The sequence below is a fragment of the Crotalus tigris genome, unplaced genomic scaffold (genome assembly GCF_016545835.1).
Source record: "Crotalus tigris isolate CLP2741 ecotype Arizona unplaced genomic scaffold, ASM1654583v1 scf7180000017968.19369539983:2297261, whole genome shotgun sequence".
Lineage (NCBI taxonomy): Eukaryota > Metazoa > Chordata > Lepidosauria > Squamata > Viperidae > Crotalus > Crotalus tigris.
Window position 1 is genome coordinate 1,230,826 of NW_024096750.1, and position 27,259 is coordinate 1,258,084.

General features: G+C 40.2%; 1 protein-coding gene across 6 annotated transcripts in view; it reads left to right on the top strand.

Moving 5' to 3' along the window:
- The window catches only part of JMJD1C (jumonji domain containing 1C), a 180,795-nt gene that overhangs the window by 62,302 nt on the left and 91,234 nt on the right, over positions 1-27,259 (top strand). Inside the window, exon 1 of one of the 6 annotated variants that reach the window (XM_039345600.1) lies at positions 23,946-24,118. The exons of the other annotated variants lie outside the window; for them this stretch is intronic. The gene's annotated coding sequence lies outside the window, so the exon portion shown is untranslated. Of the gene's footprint in view, positions 1-23,945; positions 24,119-27,259 lie in introns of those variants that run through there. 6 annotated transcript variants of the gene reach the window in all.

Genomic DNA, 27,259 nt, shown 5'->3' on the forward strand with positions numbered 1-27,259 from the left:
TGAGGCGGAGTGGGGGCAAGGGGTAGGACAGGGGCGGGGCCAGTTTTGGGGCACTCGGTCTCTAAAAGTTTCGCCCTCACTGAGGTAGGGCAATGGTCCAATTTTCACCCACAGCAACAATGTTGGGAGAAAAGGCTTTGCACAAAAATATATATATATATATCGCAATGACACTTCTGCCACATTAATTGGGACAAGCATTTCTCCATCTCCATGCTGAGAAAAGGCTTTCAGGTAAGACAACGCCCCTTCTCTGCAAGGAGTTTGGTGTGCTTTACCAGGTTTCACAATCAAAGAGTGATCCCCTCAAGTATGTTGATGGTGCTCAAAGGGGAATAACTGCAGTCCTTAAAGTTTTCCATGCATGTTCTCTGTTGTGGTTAGATCTGCATATTCAGAAAACTGGTTGTGCCGGAAGTTACAATCAAAAGTCATAGATGTGAAGTCCTTGGTGCTCTCTCTCTCTGAGCTTAGTTATTTGCTTGCAGACATTTCATTTCCCAATATGCAGATGTTTCATTGCCCAACAAGGTAACACGATCGGTGCAGTGATGCTCCAAGGACTCCACCGTTCAACCCTCAGTTACATCTTCTGTTGCAGGGGTCTTCAGACTTGGCCTTTTTATGATTTGTGGACTTCAACTCCCAGAATTCCTCAGCCAGTATGACTGGCTGAGGAATTCTGGGAGTTGAAGTCCACAAGTCATAAAAAGGCCAAATTTGAAGACCCCTGTTCTCTTGTATTAAAAGTCATAAGACCTGGCTGTCTGAGGGCCCACGTTTCTTCCACTGTTTCTACCTATCCAGTTTTCACAGAATGAGCATGCCCATCCTCTGAAACTGCATCCTCCCTCTCCCCCAAACCCCAATTTTAAGTTGGTTGCACCCTGCTGTCCTTTAAATGTACCTTGAAGACCTGACTTTCCAGAGGAGCTTCTTTAGGAAGCACCATGTTAGCTATGTGGGAATTTAATCATAATGCTAGGTCAGGGGTAGGCAACCGTGGCTCTTTTATGACTTGTGGACTTCAACTCCCAGAATTCCTGAGCCAGCCATGCTGAGGGGAAAGGGAGAGGTTTCCAAGCTGAACCATGCTGGCTGAGGAATTCTGGGAGTTGAAGTCCACGAGTCATAAAAGAGCCAAGGTTGTCTACCCCTGTGCTAGGTGTTTTAGTACATTTTTAAAATTTGTATTCAATATTGTTTTAAAATATATATGCTACCCAGAGTTGTTTATGAGTTGAATAGCCTGTAAATGTTTGTCAGACCTGCCTTGGCCCTTCAGTGAGTATGTTCTAGTTTTTGGCTGAAATTAACTTTTTCCCCAGTAGGTCATGGCTCATTTATTTCTTTTTAGAATATTTTAAATCCAGATGGTTAAGAAGCCCAGTGGAAAAACTCTGCTTTTGAGCTTCTGTTGAACACCATTTTTCTGCTAGACTTTGACTAACTAAGAGATTCATTTGGGAAATTAATTGCCAAGCCGATTGCAGTGTAATTTCCAACCTGCTGATCACGAAAAACACAGAACAAGACCAGCCTCCTATCTTTTTTTTTTTTTAATCATTGAGCCTTCTTTTTAAGAAGGTTTGATATTTTGTCCTCCTAAGTCAGTGGTTCTCAACCTCTCTAATGCCGCGACCCCATAATACAGTTCCTCATGTTGTGGTGACCCCCAACCACTTATACATCACCGGGTGCTAGGGGCGTGGCCAAAGAAAAGGGGGAAAAAATGGCGGACAGCCTTGTTTGGCGACCCCCGTGAAATGGTCGTTCGACCCCAAATGGGGTCCCGACCCACAGGTTGAGAACCACTGGCCTAAGTGTTATTTGCAGTATGTCATAAGGTCCCTATTTCACAGTTCCTGTGTCTTTTTAGGATAGGCTCTGTAGAAACCTTTGAGTCATATAATGTTCCATTGTTCATTTTACAAGGATCAGCAGCCTCTTCTGCTTTATCCTGTCCTTCAGAAGATTTAAGGCAGGGTGTTTGACTCCTAACTTACTTACTTGTTGGCTGATCTTTATCACAATATTATCTTAGAGTTGCTAAATTTTCATATGACATTGGCCGCTCCCTAGCTTGTGAAATTTCATTACTATGTTTTGTTTTGTATTTTATGAGACCTGTATTCTATTTTAGTTATAAGCAGGTCAATTGACTATAAGCAATTTGAAACTTGCATATACATAAAGACTGTTGATTTAGACATGTGTTAAAATGTCAATAATTAATTGAAATATCCATTTCCCCTCCTGAATCTATGTTGGGTATATTTTTAAAATAAAGAATTTTTTTTGTTTCCAAATACATTAATTTCTCTGAATATGCAAGAAAACGTTCTTTCTGCTCTCAGAACAAATGGTATAAGAGTAGACAGAATTTCAAGTTAATTTTAAAACAATTCAAAACATGATAAATACATAGATATATGATCTCATTCCCAGCAACTGAGATGCCCAAGGAAAACGCCTTGTATGGTAGTTTAAGATCCGGTCCAGGACTTATTGTCACTATAGACTTAAAATTGTCACCTCCAAACTTGAAAAAGAATGAAGCATTATGGACTATCTCTTCCTTCTCAGTGTTGCCGTTCTGGATTGGATCTTTTTATCTAACTGAATTATTCACTGGAAAAATGGGTGGAAAGGAAGTAAAACTTAGGCTGAATGCAAAACAAGTTAAAATCAATCTGCATGCCAATAAAGGAGAATATTTGTAGCTCAGGGTTGACATGGGTCCTTGGTGCTCTCTGAGCTTGGACATGATGAACTGATGATGTTGCCTAGTTTGGGAAACAAAATGTCTGCAACAAAACAATCAAGCTCAGAGAGCACCAGGGACCTCTCAGTCTGTGCTTTGTAAAAGTATATAATGAAGCATTCATGCTGTTGGTATGGAAATAGTCAAGAGAGATAATTTCTTCATTTAAACCACAGGAAAGAGAGCCACCTATTGACCATGATAGCTAATCCTGACAGAGACAGGTGGGATTCTTTTATGAAAGAATAATATTTCTCTTTGAAGGAAATCATATACTATAAATAACATTTTAAAATGTTTAGTCGATCATCTTGTAGATTGGTAATGGTACACATTTATCGTGCCCATAAATATACGTGTTGCCCTAATTTAATCAATGATCCAATTATTTGTTTCACTTTAGTTTTCTAATGTTAATTCTGCTTTTTCAAACTATTAAGTTTGTGATTGTTGCTGCTTTGCTGTTAAGATTATAAAATATTAATCGGTGTGAAGTGAGGTGGTTGGCCTATTTAGAATCTAGATTTTTATTTATTTTTTATTCCATCTGCATTTTTTATAAATAACTTAAAGCATTAAACCTACTTAATACTCCTTTGTCCTCCTCTTTTGCCCACAAGAACCCAGTGAGGTGAGTTAGGGTGAAAGAGAGTGATTGCCTCAAAAAATACATTTCTTTGTCAAGTGCACTACCACAATGAAGTCCAATTGTTCACTTCCGTATGAAGTATTTTATTACAGGTTGTCAAAGTTTCTGAAGGTGTTTTTGGAACCATGCTGTCAAAATTGTTCTTGTATTACAAAATTCACTAAGGTACATGAAATTAAAAACGTTTTCAGTGGTATGGAATGTGATTGCTTATATCGGGCATGTCAAACTCACGACGTCACATGACATCGCGTGATATGCTGCGACTTTTTCCCCATTGCCGGCAATGGGGTGGGCGCAGTTTCGGCGTGACGCATCCGGCCCACGGGCCAGCAGTTTGACATGCCAGGCTTATATGAACTTGACCATGGCATTAAAACAGCTAAGGTATACACTCTCCTGCAGGTTTTTTTTAGATGTAATGATTTAGAGTGAACTCTGTCAGAACTGGAAATTGCATATGCATGTGTTCTGTAATAAGTCTATAAAGTCAGAAAATACTAATGTCCGTCTGAGGTGGCTGTGACTCACTGAGTTACTTCCTCTTCTTCCCTTAGTTAAGTGGAATATAAAGATCTGTAGATTGTAGTAACTGGAAAGTACAATTTTTCTGCAAAAAATACATTTATATCAATTAAAGTTTCATTGTTTTTGATATTATAAAATAGTGCAGTAGTACTGAGCTCCTCCAGAAGTGGTACAAGATAGCATTTCCTTATGCATTTTCTTCTTTCTGTATATCAATATTTTTTCCTTGTTACCCATTGCTGCATGGCAAGATGTTTTGAAAAGGATGTGCAGTTACTCAACTTCCTCTTCCTTTATAAATATTACTAGTTGCTCTGTAATTTTCCCTCCAGGGGAATCATTTTTTTTCCTCTTTCTCTTTTCAAGTGAGTTTTTAAATATTGAAGAAATAGATGTTCTCATAAAATATAAGTAAAATAAAAGTTCTGTTGTCACCTTTCATGTTTTTCATTATGGAATTTCATCTGTGTTGCATGTTTCTGTTTTGTTTTGTTTTTTTGTTTTTGCCTATTGCTAATACTCCAAATTTAATGCAATTTGGCATTTTCTGTACTATTGCATATCTTTTACTATTGTATACTGTATATGGGGTCTACTGTGTCTACTGTGTATATTATGATTTTCTGTATCCAATTGAATCTGTTATTCCACATTGTTCTGTATATTGACATTTCTTTAATTGCTCCATTGCATGGAATGCATAAGAAAATAATTATATAACTATACTTGTTTTCTCTAATCTTTTCCGCCATTTTAATTATCATCATCCATACTGTCTTGCTCAGATGTTGAGCTTTTTTGTTGTTAGTTTCTGTCTTTTCTATGAAATCTCAGTACCGTATATTCCGGCGTATAAGGCGACCCGGCGTATAAGGCGACCCCCGTCTTCAGCACCGAGTCACATGCCTAGAAAGTTGTCTTATACGCCAGAAACTACCGTAATTTCCGGCGTATAAGACGACTCGGCGTATAAGATGACCCCCGACTTTGGCGCCGATTTTACCGCTTGCGAAAGTCGTCTTATACGCTGGAAAGTACGGTATTTTGCTCAGTTGTTTTGTTGTTTGAAAGATCCAACTGCATGATATGTTTAACATTGACTTGAAGCCTGTGATTTGAAAGCATCTGGAAATTTGGCAATAGAATGTTGATAACAGCTCTTTTTTTTCAGATACCAGTAATATTGTGGGTATCTTGTTTAATATTGGTTTCATACTGGTAATAATTTGAATATACTTTGGAGTTCTTCTTAAATTCTTTACAGATTTTCTAGATAGTGGTAGTTGAAGAATCCCTTCACCAGATAATATAGACACTTTAGTTGTGTTTTTAATGCCTCCCTCATTTTGACTTACAAAATGCAATTCATATATCTATGGGAATGTGTTAATAATCTTGGTGAGATACAAAGTAATGTCCTCTAAATTATGATGATATCTATGATAACTTGTTAGTCTTGGTCTATTGTTTTCCCCCTTTGCAAATACAGTGGGTTTTTTTAAAAAAATATTTTATTAATTTTTTTACAATGAGTCTTTAGTGCTTAGTAAACAGTGTGTTGTCTGTGTTCATATATTTAAAAACAATCAATAATAATTTCTATAATTCCATAATCAATATATTAATTAATAGTTTGTTTCCTTGGTCGTCCCTTCTTCCAATAATCAGCATTAGACAGATATAATTCTTAATATTTTCAATGCATACAAAGTTGGATATAGACATTTTTTTATTTTTTTTTATTTGTACAAGTAACAATGACATCCATGTATAACATCTTCTCCAGCACTGGAGATGGATAATCCACGCAGTGGGTTGAGACTGTATTCCTGGCCAATCAGATCAGTCAGCCAAAGTTGCCACGCCCCGTCTTGGACCATGATCCTTTAGTCTTGACTGATCTGGCCATGCGAGACATCTACAACTTTTGGCTCCTGGGCAGGTATAGTTCCTTTCCATTAGGGGGGATTTTTTCTAGTAGCTGAAATTGCTTAGTTTAAAAGTTAATTAGAGATAATTTAATTCAATTTAATTGACCACTCAAAAATTTCCTTGCTAAATTGTAAAACTCAGGAAGTCAGATTCCTACAGGGGAAACCACCCCCACTTAAAAGGGGGAAATCCCTAACTCCCCTCCCTAACCAACCCCAGCCACCTTCCAGCAGCCGGCAGCCGCCTTAAACAAACGGGGAGGCTCGGGCAACCCCTCGCGTTTAAAACAAACAAACAAACAAACAAACAAAAAAAAGACAGAAAGGCAAGCAGTTAGCAAGGGAAGCGGAGGACAAAGGGGACGCATGCTGGGAGGGAGATTGATTAAGGGAAACAGCTGGCGTGCGAAGGAGCAGTCTTTTCACTCCAGGCTGCTCAGGATTTTTTAAACGAGGCGCCATTGTCTGCACAGCTGGAAGCACGCGCAGCTCTTTGTTACAACCGCACGTGGCATAGGCAGCCTTGTTAACACATGCGCAGTAGTTTCCTGGCAGCGGCGGCCATATTTTTTGTCCAAACAGGGGAGTTAAAGTTCCTTAAGAAAGCTAGGTTCAGCCGCTGGAGTGAATTAATAGGCAAGCAGTACTGGGGTACTAAAGCATCTATTATTCATTCAGAGACATTCAAATCAGACACATAGCTACTGGTTCCAGGACTTGGTGTCTTCTACCTAAAGTAAATAAGAACCTTTCATAACTAACTGTGTTTAGTTGCCTTTGGCTCCTCCCAGACTTCGGGTCCCCCATTAGTGGCCCGTACGCCTCTGGATTTAGTGGTGGGTTCCAGGCATCCCCAGTCGCGTGCCTGTCCTTACCCACCATAGTCAAGCCGGGTTCCAGGCATTCCCATTAGCGTGCCTGTTCTTATCCGTGCACAGTGACTAACTCTGACAATTTGGCAGAGTCTGCTCCTGAGTTCCAGACGCCCCCAGTAGTGCGCCTGTCCTTACTCAAAGTTGGAGCTCTCCTACTACCTGGGTCCCCCCTATCGCGGCCCAGCGTTAGTGGAGAATGGAGGAAGCAATCATTCCCTCCACTGGAGCCCCGCCTTCATCCTCTGGAGCACCTGCTTCAGAGGATTCGGAATCCTCTGCAGCCCCTAGAAAGGCTGCAAGGAAGTCATCAAAGAAGGCTGACAAACAGGCAATCAGAAGACACCAAGCCCTAGAAAAAGAGTTCGACAGAGCCCAGAAAAGGGCCAGAATTGAAAATAGGCAGAATGGGGGAATAGGTCCTGACCTACCGCTGGGTCTCCCTTCATCCCCACGGGCCATTTGGTCATTAGGGAACTCATCACAGTCCCAAACAGAGGGTGGGATAGGCGAATTCTCATCGCTCTCCCGATCCCCCTCCCCACGGAGGTTACAGGAAACCCCGAGGACCATGCTAACCACAGCACCTGCAGGGTCGCAGGCAATGGTCACTCCTCCTGCATTGACAGGGGATCTGCTAGCTACCCTAATAGCACAGGCAGTGGACCGTGCATTTGAGGCCAGGGCTCAAACTTCAAAAGCCAAGCCTCTAGGACTTAGAACGAGGCATCGGGAGGAAACGGAGGACCATCAGGACCTCTCCTCCATCTCAGACTCGTCGGTCTCTGAGGAAGCTTACCTGGACCAGCCAGGTACGTCACAAGGGATTCAAATGTCTGAGGAGGAGGAGGACACCTCACCTCAAGGGCCGTCCTTCAGCGGCCTGTTTAACCCTTCTCTTTTTGTTACTATTCTGCGCAAGGCTGAGGCCACAGCCCATCTGGGGCATGGGACACCAGCGGAGCCTGTCACAGTTGACACGGAGGCTGAGCCGACGTTCGCCGAAAAGGTAACCACTCAACACCGCATACCATGCCCGACCATGTTCCTAAACACAATAAGGAAACAGTGGGCAGCGCCAACCTCCCTACCGCTTCCTAGCAATGCGGAGAGGAAGCTATTTAACGTAGCAAGGGAGCTAGAGGGAACATTGGAGGTACCGGTGGTGGACGAACCCATAGGTCCCCTGATATCGGACACGGCCATATCAGGAGATTTTGCTGAGGCTCTTAAAGCCGAGGACCGAAAGAGTGAGTCCAACTACAGGAGAACGCACCAGGCAATAGCTTGGGCTACCAGGGCGTCTACCTCTGCGTCCTTTTTCTCCAGAGCCACACTTTGTTGGCTCCGTGAGTTACAGGGCCGGGTTCCCATGGAGGATATACGCACTCACCAGGAACTCAGCAAAATGGTAGCGGCCACGGAATATGCGTCGGACGCAACACTTTTAGCGACCAAGTTTTCAGCCAAGGCAATGGCGGCAAACAACACGAGCAGGCGCATCCTCTGGCTAAAGAACTGGCAGGCGGATACCAAATCCAAGTGGAAATTGGCTTCGGCTCCGTACCAAGGGGCAAAGCTGTTTGGTGAGGCACTAACGCCATACCTGACAGAGAACAAGGACAAGCGCAAGGTCCTTAAACACATGCTTAAAAGGCAGGACAAGAGACCCGGCTCCTGGGGAAGGAAACAATCCTTTCGTACGGAAGCCAGGGTCAACTACTTTCAAAATTCCCAACCCTTCCAAGCTAGACAGGATAGGGAAAGACAGGGGGACAGACAGAACACAAGACATAGGCAAACACAGGGAAGACGGCCCTTTCGGGGGAACAACCGCCCCTTCCGCCGTACCAGATGACTCCCGCCCAGACCTTCCCATAGGGGGCAGACTAGCAGGGTTTGCTCCCCAGTGGGAAGAGACCACCACGGACGTATGGGTCAGGAACACCATACGTCATGGTCTATCTCTAGAATTTCTCTCAAAGCCCCCGAACCGCTTCCGCCCGTGCCCCTGTCCCACAAACCCAACAAAGAGAAGGCTCATGAACGAGGCCGTTCAGCACCTTCTAAACATACGGGCCGTAGAGCCGGTGCCTATGAACCAGAGAGACCAAGGGTTTTATTCTATCCTCTTCGCGGTCCCAAAACCCTCGGGGTTGGAGAGCCGTTTTGGATTTGAAAAGGCTAAATTTCTACATAAAATACCGCAAATTCAAAATGCAGACACTACGCTCCATCCTTGGAAGCGTAAGGAAAGGGGATTTTCTGGCATCGATCGACCTCACGGAGGCATACTTGCACATCCCTATCTCTCTGGCTCACCGCCGCTTTCTACGGTTTGCCTACAGGGGGCACCATTTTCAATACAGGGCACTTCCATTCGGCCTGTCATCAGCGCCCAGGGTGTTCACCAAGATTCTGGCAGTTCTGGCAGCACAACTAAGAAACGTACCAGTCAGAGTCCAGTGCTACCTGGACGATATTCTAATCCAGTCATCGTCCGCCCAGCAGTCTCGGGCGGACCTAAAGTTAGTGATAAAAATGCTGCAGGACCACGGCTTCTCGGTGAACTTTCCAAAGAGCCATCTAACCCCAACTACGAGAATACTCCACCTGGGAGCGGTCATAGACACAAAGGAATGCAAGGTGTACCTATCACAGGAACGCCTCAGCAGCATAAAGAAAGCCGTAAAACAGGTAAGCCGCGGTCAGTCAGTGACGCTGGTCTGCCTCTCCCAGCTGCTAGGGAAGATGATATCGACCATAGCAATAGTTCCTTGGGCAAGGCTGCACTCAAGAGAACTGCAATGGTTCATGCTCCCGTTTCAGAGACAACAAATCAGTGCATCCCGGAAGAGGGTAGGCATACCTCTGAGAGCACGACACTCCCTCAGGTGGTGGCTATCTCCAGCTCTCCTCAGGGGGTCCCCCTTCAGGGAACCAGACAGAGTAGTAGTCACAACAGATGCGAGCTTATTCGGCTGGGGAGGCCACTTGGGGACCAAGTGGACACAGGGCCGCTGGTCAGCGGTGGATCTCCGACACAACATAAACTGGCTCGAGCTGCGGGCTATTCACCTAGCGTTAAGGCATTTTCACAGCAGCATAAAAGGCAGACACGTACTGGTCCTGACGGACAACGTGACAGCCAAGGCCCACATAAACCGTCAGGGGGGCACACACTCTCGCTCGCTCTCGGCCGAGGCCCTCCTACTGGGGGCCTGGGCGGAACAAAATCTGGCCTCCATAAAGGCCGACCACATATCGGGGGAGGCAAACATCCAAGCAGATCTGTTGAGCAGATCAACAATAGATCACTCGGAGTGGCAACTACACCCGAGGATCTTCAGGGAGGTCTGTCACCGCTTCGGGCTTCCCCAGGTGGACCTTTTTGCCTCTCCTTCCAATGCCCACCTAACTCGCTTCTTCTCCCGATTCCCATCCAAGGGAGCAGAGCAGACGGACGCGTTACGGAGCCCATGGCCAAGGGGGCTCCTGTACGCGTTTCCACCCTTACCTCTCCTTCCGGCGGTAGTACGCAAGATTCTGCGGGAAAGGGCCGAGGTAATCCTTGTGGCCCCTTATTGGCCAAGGAGACCTTGGTTCGCAGACTTGAGGAGTCTCTCCCGCACGAATCCATGGCGGATTCCTCCGGAGAGGATCTCCCTCAAGCAGGGGGAGATCTCCCACCCAGAGCCACAATGGCTACAACTAGCCGTCTGGCTCTTGAACGGTCACTTTTAGCCAAGGGGGCTTGCTCACAGGGTGTAATTAGGGTCATACAGGCATCAAGGCGCCCCTCCACGAACCGTATCTACGAGGCCACGTGGAGAAGCTTCCAATCATGGTGCTCTAAACAGGAATTGTTACTCGAAGGGATCACAATTCCCAAGATCCTAGAATTTTTACTAGATGGCCTAGAGAGGGACCTCTCGCCAAACACACTGCGCAGGCAAATCGCCGCCCTCTCAACTATACTTTCTGCCAGCCCCGGTGAATCCTTGGGCAAGCATCCCTTAATACGATCCTTCCTCAAGGGGGCTGCAAACATCAGACCGCCAACCGTGCACAGGTATCCATCGTGGGAACTACCACGAGTACTACAAGCTCTTACCAGAGCGCCCTTCGAACCACTCAAAACATGTGACTTTCGCTATCTGACCCATAAGGTAGCATTCTTGGTAGCCATCACGTCAGCTCGGCGGATATCCGAGTTAGCTTCTCTCTCAATGAGGAAGGACCTGTGCCATTTTCACAGGGACAAGGTAGTCCTAAGAATAGACCCTTCATTCATTCCAAAGGTCAACTCCCTTTTTCACAGATCACAGGAAATAGTCCTACCAGACTTCTGTCCAAACCCAGCTCATCCCCTGGAACAACAATGGCACACCTTGGACGTACGCAGGGCACTAAGACATTACATTTCACGCACAGCGGAATTCCGACGCTCGGAAGCGCTTTTCATATCCTTCCACCCTGCTACTAGGGGCCGGAAGGTCTCGTCCTCTACCATCGGTAGGTGGATTAGGGCATGCATCACGGGGGCATACCAGGCGGAGTCCTTGCAAGTCCCCAAGCATATCACAGCCCATTCCACAAGGAGTGCTGCCACCTCAGCAGCATGGGCCATGCAGGCTTCTATTGAAGAGGTATGCAGGGCAGCCACTTGGGCCTCGCCCTCTCCATTCATTCGTCATTACAAAATCGACAGGTACTCCTCTGCAGAGGCCTCCTTCGGTAGGAGGGTTCTCCAGCAGGTGCTAGACCAAAGTTGCACACGGGACCAGTCTATTCCCCAACCCAAGGGACAATAGGCTTTGGTATGTCCCACTGCGTGGATTATCCATCTCCAGTGCTGGAGAAGGGGCGTTGACTTACCTGAACGCCTTTTCTCAGCACGGAGATGGATAATCCACACCCACCCTTATAGACTAGAATAATAGGGTATATTTAGTGGAGCCAAAACGTCTTACTGTCAGTCAATGGCTGCGCTCGAGTCAAGACTGGAGGATCATGGTCCAAGACGGGGCGTGGCAACTTTGGCTGACTGATCTGATTGGCCAGGAATACAGTCTCAACCCACTGCGTGGATTATCCATCTCCGTGCTGAGAAAAGGCGTTCAGGTAAGTCAACGCCCCTTTTCTGATTGACTTATATTTCAATTGTATTTGTAAAAGTCATCTTACTAAATCACTATACATCCTGTTTTCAGAATTCTTATTTATACTTAATTCCCCCTCAATATTGAGACCATTCTTATCAGTCATAATTTTCTCAAAATTGATTACCTTTAAATATCCAAACTTTACTTATACCCAGTGCTTTTTTTCTTTAAAAAAAAAAAGGTGCCGGAACTCACACGTCATACAATCTGCCTTGCCTACCCTACAAGGTTCCATCCAAAAAAGGTGCCGGAACTCCATTCTGGGCGTTCTATGAGAAAAAAAGCCCTGCTTATACCATCCCAATATTTTCCCAATATTTTCATATTTCATATATTATAAAGATACTATACTACTTAGATACCTTATAACATCCACATATAACATCTTTTCTAGTCTGCTTATGTTTCAGTTATATTTGTAAAAGTCATCTTGTTAAGTCACTATATGTCCTGTTTTCAAAATTCTTATTTAAGCTTAGTTTTCCCTCAGTTTTCAAATCATTCTTCTTGGTCATATGTATTTCAAAGTTAATTACCTTTAAATGTCCTAACTTTTCATTCACATACATCATCCCAATATTTTTACATTTCGTATATTATAAAAATGCTATACTACTTACATCTCTTATCTCTCTTACTATAGCTCCTTTATATCCAAAATAATCTATAATCCATTTTATTAAACCTTTTTTCTTATCCTCAAGTTTGTTTTGAAGTCCTGACAGATAAGATATCTTTTCCATTTTCATTGTTATGGCAAAATTTTGTAGATTTTTTTTCTGTCTGTATTAAGTTGTAGTTCTCTCGATTTGTAGCTTCCCTATTTAAGTCACATTCTTCTAGTTTGTGTTCTGTTATCTGGTTTGTTCGTTCATTCTTTATCGTTTTCTGAGTTTTTTATTTGTGATTTTAAATTGAAGATGTGCTCATTTTTTTCATCAAAGTGGTTTTTAATCTCATTGTGGTTTGAAACCATTGTCACTTGAATCTGTTGTAGCATTGCATATATTTCCTCTTGGAAAATATTTGTCTCATCTTGGATTGCTCCTGCAGATCTCTGATGTTCCAGGCTTGGTCCTTCAGAAGGGAATATTAGGTGTGATTTCCTGTCACTTTTAGATAGGTATGCAATATCCATTTTGTCTCCTACCTCCAGGTAGTCTTTCACTAGTACCATAGTCTCTGTGTTTAGCCTTATCAAATCAGCCAGTCTTAAAATCCTTTCTTGTTTTAACAGAAATTAGGGAAAAAAATCAGAACGAGACTTCTGGACTGGGAACACAAATGGCAGCAGAGAGCATCTGACTATTAATTTTCTAATGGTTTTACAGCTCAGATCTGGGAACCTTACTCTTAGCCTTCATTGAATTTAAAGCATACATTTGCCCTGAGGGCATAAGGACTGTAACTGAAGAGAAATAGACTAGTTCTAATTTAAAAACTATTTTCAGATACACAGTTTTCCTCATCTTTCAAAAAAATCGGGAATATAAACTACCTCTCTCCTGGCTGCCTGTTGAAAAATGCAGTTTCAGCTTAATAAAATAAACATTGGGACTGGTAAAGTTACTGAACTCTGCCTCCATAATTCACCTCAACTGCTGTAGTAAATACCAGATCAAGATTGTGATCCCCTTGGGTGAGGTAAGGCACATATCACCTGGGATAAGCCTATAGTTTTCAGAGATACCAAAACGTGGTGAACCTGTATTTAGACAATGTCACTAGTTAGTCCTAACCCAAACAAGGTTCTTTGAGAGGGAAGGGTGTGCTTATCTAGTAAATATAATGCTGTCGGTGTCAATGTAGACACACAAAATGAATGTGGTCCATTGGCCCCTCCCAGCAAATTTTTCATCTTTAACTTGCTACCTAATCAGCCTTTTACAACCACTTATCTTTTATTGTATGTAGCATAGCCTTTTCTAAACTGGTTTAGAGATAAACTATATAGACAATCATTTGTCCAGAATGATATAAGGTCCTCTATCCTGGGCAGAGGATTGGACTAGAAACCTCCAAGGTCCTTCTCAACACTCTGATTCTATAAACGCAGATTTAGAATAGTTTTCACTGTACCATTTGCCCCTTAACTGCTTATTGTTTGGCTCTAGAACTCCTCCCAATTTTTTTATAATAGTTTATTAATTTTCCAATTTTATATTTAAATATTTAAAAAGCAACGTGGTGGCTGGGTTAATCAGTAGTTCGATAACAAAATCTTTAGTACAAATCTCAAGTTACAACATCAAATATTTCCTCTCTTTTTCCCTTAACATTTACTGTCTCGTATTTAAGCTAATACAGTTCTTATATCAACTCATTAAAAACATCATTATTACATTTATCAATAAATTTTTAGCTTATATGTATCTTAATTACATTCAATCTTCATAAACAATCCATATCCTGTTATTAATTTTTCCCTATTTTTAGTTTCCCATCAATATTCCAATTTAACCTAGCCCAACCCACCAAAAAGATAATTGTAAAAGAAAACCGAATATATCCATTCCCCATCATCCAGTCAGAGCTGAAGAAGCTTCTTGGATGAGACGTGAAACGTCTTCAAAGAAAAACAAGAAAGTCCAGTTTCCTCTTGAAAAAGCATCTTTGGGATAACCATAAAAGACAGACTATAAATAAACATTAAAATAAGCAAGAAAATGGTAAGAGAATACCTGTCTGATCTTGACGAATATAAATCACCAAGATCTGACAGATTATAGTTTTGTAAGAGCTGGCAGATGTTATCTCAAAACCATTGTATCATATCTTTCAAGAATCCTGGAGCACCGGGGAACTACCTGAGGATTGGAAAAGAGCCAATGTGGTTCCCATCTTCAAAAAAGAAAAAGAACAGAACAGAAAAATACAAACCAATCAGCCTAACATCGATACCTGGGAAGATTCTGAAAAAGATAATTAAAAAAACAGATCTGCGAACTAGAATCCACTTGCATGGTGGCTAATTCTGCTGACTGTCGACTGGTAGCAGTTTGGCAGTTCGAGTCTTACTGGCTCAAGATTGACTCAGCCTTCCATCCTTCCTAAGTCAGTAAAATGAGGACCTAGATTGTTGGGGGCAATATGCTGACTCTGTAAACCACTTAGAGAGGGCTGTAAAGCACTGTGAAGGTGTACATAAGTCTAAGTGCTATTGCTGTTGCTATTTCATTCTTTGACACAGTGACTAAATTAGTAGACCAGCGAAATGTTGTGGACGTAGTCTATCTAGATTTCAGTAAGGCATTTGACAAAGTAGACAACATCCTATTTCTTGGTAAGCTAGAAAAATATGGATGGATTTGTACCTTGCTGACAAACCATACTCAACAAGTAGTTCTTAAAGTACTAACATGTACATGGAGGGAAGTAAGCAGTGGGGTACCATAAGGTTCCATCTTAGGCGCAGTATTCTACAATATCTTCATAAATGACTTAGATGAGGGAATAGAAGGGGAACTCATCAAATTTGCAGAAGACACTAAGCTGGCAGAAATAGACAACATCCCAGAAGATAAGCTTAGGATCCAAAAAGATCTTGACAGACTTGAACAATGGGCCCTATCCAACAAAATGAAATTTAATATAGAAAAAAGCAAGGCAGGAAAAACCAAAGCTACAAGTACACCTTTCGCGAAATGTGGGTCAAAAACAGTAACTGTGAGAGGCACCTTGGAGTTCTAGTGAACAATCACTTAAATATGAGCCAGCAGTGTGTGGCAGCAGCCAAAAAAGCTAATACAATCCTTGGTTGTATAAACACAGGCATAGAATCAAAATCATGCGAAGTATTAGTACTGCTTTATAAAACCTGAATAAGACCATACCTGGAATACTGCATCCAGTTTTTTGTCACCACATTACAAAAAAGATGTTGAGACTTTGGAAAAATTGGAAGGGGCCTCAGAGATTTTCTCAACCAACCCCCTGCTCAAGCAGAAGACCCTATATCATTTCAGACAAATGGTTGTTCAGTCTTTTTTGAAAGTCTTCAGTGATGGAACACCCACAACTTCTGAAGCCAAATTATTCCATTGGTCAATTGCTCCCACCATTAGAAAATTTCTCCTTAGTTTTAGGTTGCTTCTCCCCTTGGTTAAATTTCCAGCCATTGTTTCTTGTCTTGCCTATTGGTGCTTTGGAAAATAGTTGCACACACACACACACACACACAGTTTTTGTAGGAGCCCTTCAAATATTGGAACAGCGCTATCATGACTTTGCAGTGAAACAGGAAAAAGGCAATCAAATTATTATCTTTTGATTCTTCAGATTTGAATTCTGAAATGAGGTTTCCAGAATGCTGTGCTATAATATCAACAAGAAGTGAAGCTGAATTAACTTTGACTCAAGATCTAGCAAGCGTTAGTGGTCTGAATGGACTGTTCTTCCAACATGAAGCACCTGAATGGAGAGAGGGCACCCATGTAATTAGACAGCAGGAAGCAGGGGTTTCTTTATCCCAATTAAGATATCAGTGAGAATAGTACTTTTGGGGAGGAAGACAGGTTGCGAATGTAGCATGACTAGAAGGAGTAAATAAAAAAAGGATCATCAGAATTTGGTAGGTAGGTAGAGTAAGATGACTGTAACAGATATGTGAGATCTCTTACCAGTGAGGGGAGGAAAAACATATCTCGGGTCCACAACAAGTAGAAAATATGTACAAGAGGTGCATGCAGACATTTTCGTAATTCACATGAGCATAAGAAGTGGAGGTACAATCCTATTTGTAAGAGTCTTTCGTATAGCTATGATCAATAAAGTAGATTTAGCCTTCCTGTGAAGTCGACTCCTTGTCTGGTCTACCTGAAAGGGCTGAAGATTGGTGATGTTTGGGATGAGTGACTTAGCAAATTACATGATGTAAATTAGACAGGACAAGTAATAAAGTTATGGGCTCCTACAGGAGCAACGTTCAGTGTAGGCTAGTGCAGACCTGGGCATTTTATGGCCCGTGGGCCATATCTAGCGCTTTGGCTGTCTCTGTCCAGCTTTCTGCAGCGGCAAGGAGTTGGGTGGCAGACAGGGCGGTGATTGGCGGTATCAGTGGGGGATAAGGTGGTGGGATGAGGGGCAGCAATCCTCCATAAAAATCCCCGTTTTTCATGTGGCCTCTTGAGAAAATTAATTGCTCACCCCCTGGACTAGTGCAATAGGCAAACCTTTCTGGACCAGCACTTAAATTGCTTGCAGTAGGTTTCATGCAGGCTGTATTTGAAGACAATTTGGAAGCTTCTATTTTGTAGAATATAGTGGCAAGATTTCATTAGTTATAATGTGCTTCCAGACCCAATTCATTGTGCTCATTCTTATTATAGAAAGCCTTTCACAGCATGGCACTAAGTTATCTTAGGCAGAGGTCACTAAGGGTCCACGGCCCACTACTTGGCTGTTGTCCACTGGGCTGCATGAGTGGCTGGCCAGTGCATGCTCGTCTGTGAGCTCGCATCCCCCCACTCGCACTAGTGTGGCGTTGCATGGATGCTAGCAATGCTACTCGTACTAGCATCGCGGCATTGCGCAGGCGCTACCGTCGCCTGAGCATCACGCAGGCACTCGTGGCCCTGTTTGCATCATGTGTGCAATCACGGTCCCGTTTGTGCGGGCACGTGCTCACACACTCAAAGGTGCCTCCACACACACCGCCAACCCAGAAAAGTCGGGGACCCCTGATCTTAGGGACCACCTCCTTCAAAATGATTTTGCTCATGTAATGAGCTTGTCCAGAAAAGAAGGCAAGGCAGAGTTTAGGCCCAAGAACAGATTTTTTCTATGATAGTGCATGCATGTGGTGCGCATCAATAAATGTTCTAGTTTTTCTCTGTGATCTTAGGAATAATTGACCTCCAGATGTATGTTACGCATCCTTCCAACTAATTTTTGCAAGGCTATCAAGAGACTACAATTTATAAAGGCTGTTTAGTTCTTAAAAGCCTTGTTTTAAATACTCTATATATGATTTTTAAAGGACAGGTGCATGACCTTTGGATGTGGTAATTGAGTTTATGGCCTTATTATTTTAAACATCTCAGAATCGTTCTGATATGGCCTGTATACACATTTTTATAAACAAACAAACTGGTAAAACCTGTTCTAAGGTCTTAAACTGAAATAGTACATCAACTGTTGTAGAAAGTAATAATCTTCAAAAAGATATTAACAGAACATTTGTACACAGTTCTTAGTTAAATAATCTTTAGAACTAGACCAAACATGCTGTAACCATCACTGTCATTGTATTACTTCTAAAAGTATAATTGACAAATATAGTAACATTTAGCTTTCTAATATACTCATCATTAGCTACAGTGAAGCTAGATTAGATAATCATTGTTTGCACAGGAAGTCTTTATTAAATTCAAATTGATAAAAATATTTGCTCTAGAAATAAAAGGAAACAATGAGCTGATAAGGACGCCTAGAATAAATTTGATTAGTTTCCCCATGTGTTTCAAGCTGTTTCAAATTATGCTAAAATGTGGCATAATTAAACAATCTGTACAATTCTTAGTTCATCCTAGCTGTCCTCAACTGGTATTTCCAAATAGGTTGAATTTCACCTTTTATAATGTACTGGTAGTATGATTAAAAATCAGTACTTGATTGGGCATATTTCTCTCTCCCTTTCTTTCTCTCTCCCCCCTCCCCCTCTCACTCACATATATTGTGCGTATATATACATATATTGTGTGTGTGTGTGTATACACAATACACACACATATACATATAATCTGTATGTTTTTAATTGATTTCCTGATTTTTAACAGTTACAATTTATGCTAAAGAAAAAATGTTGGAAAGAAGTGTGCATTTTTAATTTCTTAAATTTTTTAGTGTTCTCTGATTTATTTATCCTGTTAGAAGTGATTCACATTTCAGTGCTGGCTATCAGCCAGCCTGCAGATAAAAGAGTTCCAGCTGGCTATTCATCTTGTTCTATACCAATGCAATGGTATAGAACTGCAGTGAAAGCATTGCTATTGGCAGTACAAAGCAGAAATATATATAAATATTTTTCTGTTCCTCTAGAGGTTAAGGAACAGGTGGTGTGCATTGATAAAGGTTCTGGTCTTACTCAACTTCTCTCTTACTTAATTATACTTTAGTCTTAAGAACAGTGCCTACCAACACAAGGCCTTATTTTTTTTTCATGGTGCTTGAACCAATATCTTTTTTTACTCCTGGTAATCTTCATATTTAATTGCGCAATCAGAACATATTATTACAATCACTGTTAATTTATCTTTCCATAATATATGAAGTAACAAACTTTATATATTCAGTTTTCCTTAACAAGCAAAAGCTGTCCTATTGCTTTAAACCACCCTGACTACTTTCACTATAAGACAGGACACACCATTGCACTGCTTTTGTGGCTTTAAGCCAAGGTAGTAATTGAAGGTCATGGAGTGTTTGCTGATTTCGGTTCTGTGTACAGTTACAGCAGTGCAAAGAAGAAGAAAAATCACCTCTTTTTTAAAGGGTAGACATAGATTGATTTGATAATTGCTGGTGGAATGTGAGTTGAGATGGTGAGTGAAATAATTTATTGAAATTGTGTAAGTACAAATGAAGTTATTCATGTGTGAAGGCATGTATCCTAATGATTAGTAATAATATTTTAGAAATAATTCAATGGTATATTTTATGCATACATTGTTATTCTAAATCAACACTTTTTTTCTTATCATTTTTTACTATTAAGCAGTTGCTTGAAATTATTGGAAAAGGAAGCTGCCACAACACTAGTCTCTTTATCGTAAGATTTGCCCAAAACCTAAATTGGAGCGATTGTCATGCTGAGGATTCAACTTGGTATTCTCTATGCATAAGTTAAGATCTTATAGCAACACTACCTATAAAACAAAGCATTAATAAATGGTTCCCTATATCAAATCTGAAGTCGAACAGACTTTCTAGGACAGTGGTTCTAAACCTATGGGTCGGGACCCCATTTGGGGTCGAATGACCATTTCACGGGGGTCGCCAAACCATGCTGTCCGCCATTTTTTTTCCCTTTTCCCTAGCTGTCCTACTCCCTCTTATTGGTGGCCACACCCACTTGGGGGTCACCACAACATGGGGAACTGTATTATGGGGTCACGGCATTAGAAAGGTTGAGAATCACTGTTCTAGGAAATTTAGAATTCTGTCATCATATTTGTATATAATTTAATGTAGCAAAATGTAATGTCAATTCTGAACATTATGAGTGCCATATCAGCCTATTCTGTTCCTATTTTCCTGGGTTCCTATTAAAGAGAATGAAAAAAACATAATATCACAACCATTCTTCCAATTGCAGAATGTAGGGTAGGGATATTTAAAATGGTTTTTGCTTGAACAAATCCATAAAAGGATCAGATATTTTAGGGTCATCAACCAAAATATGCATTTTTGATCTGAATACATAAGCAAAATATGGTGATTCCAAGGAAAGGGGAGTGGAAATAAAGGAAAAAGTCAAGTATAAAAGATTTCTTTGGAAATTCTAAGATGGCAGAGAGAAAGGAAAACATTGGCAAAAATTTTGGGCAGACAGAATGGCAGGATATGTGCCTGCATGTGGCTGAGATAGGAGGAGGGAAGGGAAGACACTAAGATCTAGCACAGTGTTTCTCAACCTTGACAATTTTAAGGCATGTGGACTTCAACTCCCAGAATTCCACAGCCAGCAATGAAGTCCACATGCCTTAAAATTGTCAAGGTTGAGAAACACTGATCTAGGATGAGCAGGATAGTGGAATAAGGCCACACTCGACCTGCTGAAGCCAAAGAGGAACAAATGTGCAGGCCATGCAGAGGACACAACAGCAGCACCAATAGCACCATATATTTATGTTTTGAAAGAAGGAGAAAGATGGCATGATGTTCATCAGCGTTACCCTGCTCACCTTCAATTCACTCTGGGATTCCTGCAGCCTTGTTCTAACTAAAATATGGAACACCACACAGAAGCTTTTGCTCTGCCAAAGTTCAGCTGATTTGGAACAGTTTATAGAACATCTAGAGCCTGATGTTTTTGTTCTCAGTTTAAAACAAAACACCTTTCCACTTTTGTGTGTACTGCTTACGTGGGGTATAGGATTGACACTGGAAACTCAGATCCAAGTACACACTCAGCCTTAGAAGTCCATTAGATGGCCTCTAGCCAGTCTCCCTTGTAATCTCCCCCTCTCTCTCCAACTTACCTCACTGAATTGCTATGGGGATAAATAGGAAGAAGGAGCACTATGTTGAGATTCTAAAGGAGAAGTGGGATATAAACAAAGAAAAGAAATAGACTATCCCCGACCGTAGAATTGGTCCCAGCCCAGAACCAGGTTGCCACCAAACCCCAGCTACGCCAATCATCTCTGAACTTGGAGATCAGATTCCTGCACTATTAGTCCTAGTCAATTTGGCATGGGAACACTATTTTTTTATTACCGTAAATGCCGGCGTATAAGACGACTTCCGCGAGCGCTGAAATCGGCGCCAAAGGCGGGGGTCGTCTTATATGCCGAGTCGTCTTATACACCGGAAATACTGGTAGTTTCCGGCGTATAAGACGACGTTCTAGGAATGCGGCCCGGCTATAAAGACGGGGGTCGTCTTATACGCCGTGTCGCCTAATATGGCGGCATATACGGTAATTTTTTTTTATTTTTTCCAGTTATACATTGTAAGAGATACAATTTTAAAATAACATAAATTCTTAACCATTGGTACGACCTGCCCATTCCCCCTAGGCAGCGTCCACCCTCTTTTAAAACCTTCCCTACTTCCCTCCTCTTTCTCTCCTCCCCTCCTACTCTCTTCCCTTCCCCCTCTCCTCTTACTATCCTACTTCCTCTCTACACCTTCTTCTCCTCTCATACCTATCCAACCCATGAACACTGCATAGGGGAACTGCCCAGGCTGCACCCTTCTATAAGCAACCATTATCTATATTACCCTTACCCCCCCACTTTTCCACCCTCCCACCCCCAGCCCCCCTCCCTTCACTTCCCAGAGCAGAATACAGGGTTAATAATAACAAAATTTACAGTAAAAGAAAAGAAAAAGAAAAAAAACACAAAAAAGAAAAAAAGGAAAAAGAAAATATCATATTTAACCTTTAACTCCAATAACCTCTAAACAATTCTCTATAATATTTACTATAAGATTCATTCATAAAATAAGTGAAACTTTTTAGTTCCATACTTTTTCTGAATATAATCTATCCATCTTCTCCATACAGTAATATATCTTTCTTGTATATGATCCTTTAAATAAACAGAAATTTTTGCCATTTCTGCAAAACTAGAAACTTTAAATATCCATTCTTCTAAAATAGGCAAAGAATCTTTCTTCCAATATAAACCTACTAATAACCTTGCTGCAGTTAATAAATTCAACATTAAAATCGTTTCTTTGTCATTTAAATCCACAAAAATACCCAGTAAGAATAGTTGAGGAGTAAACTTTATTTTCCTTCTAAAAATCTTTTGAATGTTCCACCAAATCATAATCCAAAAGGCCTTTACCTTTTTACAATTCCACCAAATGTGAAAGTATGTCGCATCTTTATTACCACATCTCCAACATTTGGGCTGTATATTAGGATACATACAAGATAATTTTTTAGGATCTAAATGCCATCTGTAAAACATTTTATAAAAATTTTCCCTCAAATTTTGAGCTTGTGTAAATTTAACATTTCTAATCCAAATTGTCTCCCATAAATCCAATGAAATCGGTTCCTGTATGTTCTGAGCCCATTTAATCATACAATCTTTAACCAATTCTGTTTCCGAATCTAACTCTAATAAAACATTATAAATTCTTTTTATATGAGCCTGACTCTGATTTTTAATCTGAATAACCAATTGTTTATCTTCTAGTGTTATTCCCTCTTTCTTATCTACACTATTGGGAACACTATTGAGTGTGAACTGGTCAAGAATCAGATAACAGCCACCAATCTAACTATCCATTCATAATTGTTTGTCTTGAGTACTGTAGTTACAAAAGGTGTCCACCCTATCAACACAACAAAAGTTGAAAGCAAGTACAGCAAGAGCACACTGGGTGAGACAAGGATTCTCATTACCAGAGCAGAAGAAAGCATAGAGAGGATACACACCTCATTAAAATGATCAGAGAGACACTTATCCAGCCTGCTCACTTAAGAGAAAAAGAACTTACTAAAACAAAAGGGGTCTCTAAACACAATAGTTTTTCCTATTACAGAGAAAATATTTCTTTTATGTTCCAAGGAATAAAGAATTCTGCTAAATTGTTTAAAAACTTTGGAGTATTATGTGATATATTCGTTTTGTTTCTCATTCCCTTTCTCTTAGAAAAGTAATCACATTTTTAAATTTGACTACATAATTTAATACATTGTTTTATTTTCTCATCCTTCGTTCTTCAACATCTGGCTGCCCCTGCTAACTTAAGCTGTAAGGCATCTGAATCTGCAAATACATTTTCAGACCAGTGTTTACAACTACATCTTATTTTCCTGTGCAGTAGTGCCAATTAGCTGGAATGAACTTTAAAATCTAGTGTATCTGTTTCCAAATATTGTTACTCAAAATAGAACTTGAAAAGGCTAGCTGCTTCGTCAGTTTTGAGAATAATATTCTTTCAGGGTTTTCAAATACCATTATATGACAATTTGGATTTTAGAAATTAAATTCCCTTTTTCCTAGTGAAGATTTTTGTGTCTTGTTTTTATAGTGGTCTTTCTAAATGTATAGTATACATTTTTATCACAGAGCTAGGTCTCATTTCTAATATGCTTTGGAGTAATTCAGGAAAGTGGAAACTTGATCTCTGGATTTTCTGTTTATAGACATTAAACTTGAGCTGTCAGTCTGCCTTTGTATGTAGTTAAAATTATGACCCATGCTCTTTGGCCAGCCCAGCCATATGAGTCATCAGTAATGTGACTATCCTGGAAGTGACTCCATCACCACCTGTGATGGGGGATTAGTTACAGTTCAGAGCACTGCCTCTTCCCTTCTTTCAACATGTTGTAAGCAGAGCGATTGCTTCTCATTTCGAAGCCTTTTTTTTTCCTCTAAGCCAATATGTCTCCCGAAGAAAAAGGCTTGCTCCAGATATTTTCTCTCCTATGGATTTCTAGTGGATGGTTTCCTTGTATGTTTAGAGGCTGTTTTATTATGTAAATGGCCTTAACAAAAATGATCATGACCTAAATCTGAGAAGGGGTAAGTGTTGCTATTAAAGCTGTTCTTATTCTCTCTCTTTCTCTCTCTCTCTCTCTCTCTCTCTCTCTCTCTCTCTCTCTCTCTCTCTCTCTCTCTCACACACACACACACACACACACACACACACACACACACACACGATGGCAGAGTTACAGTCTGCACCCCCAATCTCTAGCATTATCGGGAGAGGCTCTCATTTGTTAGATTAATGACTTTTTAAAAAAAAAACCTGCATATTGTTTAATCTCATTTTTGTTGGTTGTAAACTTACTGAACACCTTTGGAAAAATCCACCATTAGGGGAACAACTGGAAAACATGCTGGTGAACCATTTAAAAAAAATGTTATTTAAATATTAGAAAGCATTTTCAGTCAAATAAGCTCTGTGTTGTATCTGTCTTTATTTCTAAATGTTGTAGATGAATGCAAAACAATTTGAAAAGATTACATAACTAGTACATCATCCTGCACTTAATTCTGTCAACAAATATTTGCTGTCTGTATCAAGTTGATCACTGAATGTAGTAACCCTTTCATAATACCTTGCTAAAATTCTAATTTGTTTCTCTTGATAAAACTTTCAGATCCCAATTTGTCAAGCTGTTATATTTTCTTATATTGGATTCGAATCTATTTAAATCAGTAAAGTAATTGTTGAAAGAAATAAGAATGGAACGTTTTAAGGATATTTCTGAACAGATTTGAGTAAATAGTTCAGAACAATACATTTCATTGTTCAATAAGTAAATGCATTTCCAGTAAGAGAGGAAATGAAAATGGTATACTGTATTGCTGAAATGCAATGTGTTTAACGCATGTCTGTAGATGGGGAAAAGCTTGAGCAGCTGAACTTAATGTTAGGAACTCTGGCTGATTTTTTTAAAACATTCCTTTCAAGGAATAATAATCTGGTCCGGTTTTTTTCTCATGAGAATGGAATTCGGTGCTGCATAGAGACCCAAACAAGACACAGTTGTTCTAAGACAGTCTAAGTATAAACAGGAGGCTATTATAGTAATGTAGACCAGCCTCTAGGACCTTGTATACATAGTTGCTCCCTTTCTGGTATAAACCTGATGGTAAATTACAGCTTTCTAGCAGTTTTTCAGTAGGATTACAAATTATGGTTCACAACAGTTCCTAAGGCCATTGAAGTACTGTAGCTTGCAGAATTATAGGTGTGCATTCTGAACTTCTTATGTATTTAAATAATTTAAATATTTTCAGGAGTAAAAAATACCAGAATACAAAAGTACCTATGATTTTGTTTAATAAAAACATAGCATACCATATTCTGTTTTGTATTGATAATATACCATACATCATATGATGCTTAAAACGTTTCTAATATAACCAGTGCACTATATTTATAAATAACAACATATTAAAATTTATTTATAAACACTTCATGTATTTAATTTATTTCTATTTTGATATTGAATATGGCATAGATACAGTTGCCCATATAGGTTTTCCAGTTATTTTTGGTAAACCTTGCTTTTTATTCAAGGACAACTAATGAATATGTATCTAGAAATGCAGTAATAAGGATAAAGGTTTTTCATAATTATCTAGCCAATAATTTAGCATTTCATCATTTTTAATTTTCTCTTTAACTGGCACCGCCAATTGTTTACCTATTTACAGAACCTTTTGACCTTTTTCATGAGAAGGAATTTGAGGGAGGTCATGTTTTCTTTATAAAAATATGTTTTTCACATTAGAAAACAACTCTCAAGAGAAAAATCAAACCACCTGATTGACTTCTGTAATCCTCTCATTTTTTAAAATAATAAATTTAATGATAAAAATATTTTTGAATTAGGAGTGTGTGTGAAGTATTTCAATATGGCACAACTTTTCTGTCAGTGAAAATTTACCAGACTGATATTTAAATATAAATGACCATGAGTTCATGAGAACGATGAAATGAAACTAAAACACTGAAAAACACTTCAGCTTTGTCAGGGTCTTAAACCGTTAGTTTATCTGAAAAAGGACTGAAAAACCTTACATAGGTCTTCCAGATAGGAATAATTGTTGAAGTTGGGAAAGGAATGAGTAGCCAAAGGAACTTTGGAGATTGTGGGATGGTAAGCCAAGCTGTGAGAAGCGAAGGCAGGGGTGTTCAAACTTGGTCCTTTTATCACTTGTGGACTTCAACTCCCAGAATTCCTCAGCCAGTGTGCCTGGCTGAGGAATTCTGGGAGTTGAAGTCCAGAAGTCATAAAAGGGCCAAGTTTGAAGACCCCTGGGCCAAGGAAATAAGTAGGTGATGCCACAACTGTCTTGATTTTTGTGCTGTCTTGAAATAATCTTCAGTTACAGAATTTAAAACACTTTTTTTTTTCACATGAAGCTAGTAAGGCTGTTAAATTCAGTTGTACCTCATAGCGAGAGCACAGTCTTTTTTCCATGTGAAGTGCAACAGACAACCATGGTCTAATTTATTGATCTTTGTGCTGAGATTATTTTCAGTAATTTTGTCAGACAGATTTTAGAATTATCAATTTTGAAGTCCTTCCAAAGATTTAGCATGTAACCTCCTCCTGTAATTGGATATCTTTGAAACAATTAGGCACATATATTTTAATTATGGAAAGAGCCAAATATATGCACTCCATATATTGTAGGTGTGCTTAAAATACTAGATGGCAAGCTACTATTAAATAGCATTTAACAGTAAATACAATTTTAGAATTGTAGGATAGTTAATAGTTATAAAAAAATTTGCTTCAGGCTGATTTTATTTTTTCAATTCATCTGAGGACACAGTCACTTTACTAGGAGCAATATGATAGATTTATTTGGCTTGCAGATCACAGAATTTTCAGTCAATACTAATGTTTCAAAATTGTTGTGTTTTTCTTTTAGTGGGTAAAACAGAATGTTATTGTTTTGTTTAGACTGAACACCAAATGGGAAACTTTGTTTCAGCCTTCAGGAACAAAGCAACTGTACTTAAAGTTTTGCTAAAACATTCCAAAATTACTATGTTTGAGAACGGATCTCAAGTTGCCTCAAGAGTTTAGTTCAAACCTTGAAACAAAATCACCTCGGAATACCCAGAGGATCATTAAAGATAGAAATTGTTTTCCTGTCGTGATTATGTTACCAGGCTAGGTAACATCAGTGCCTCAG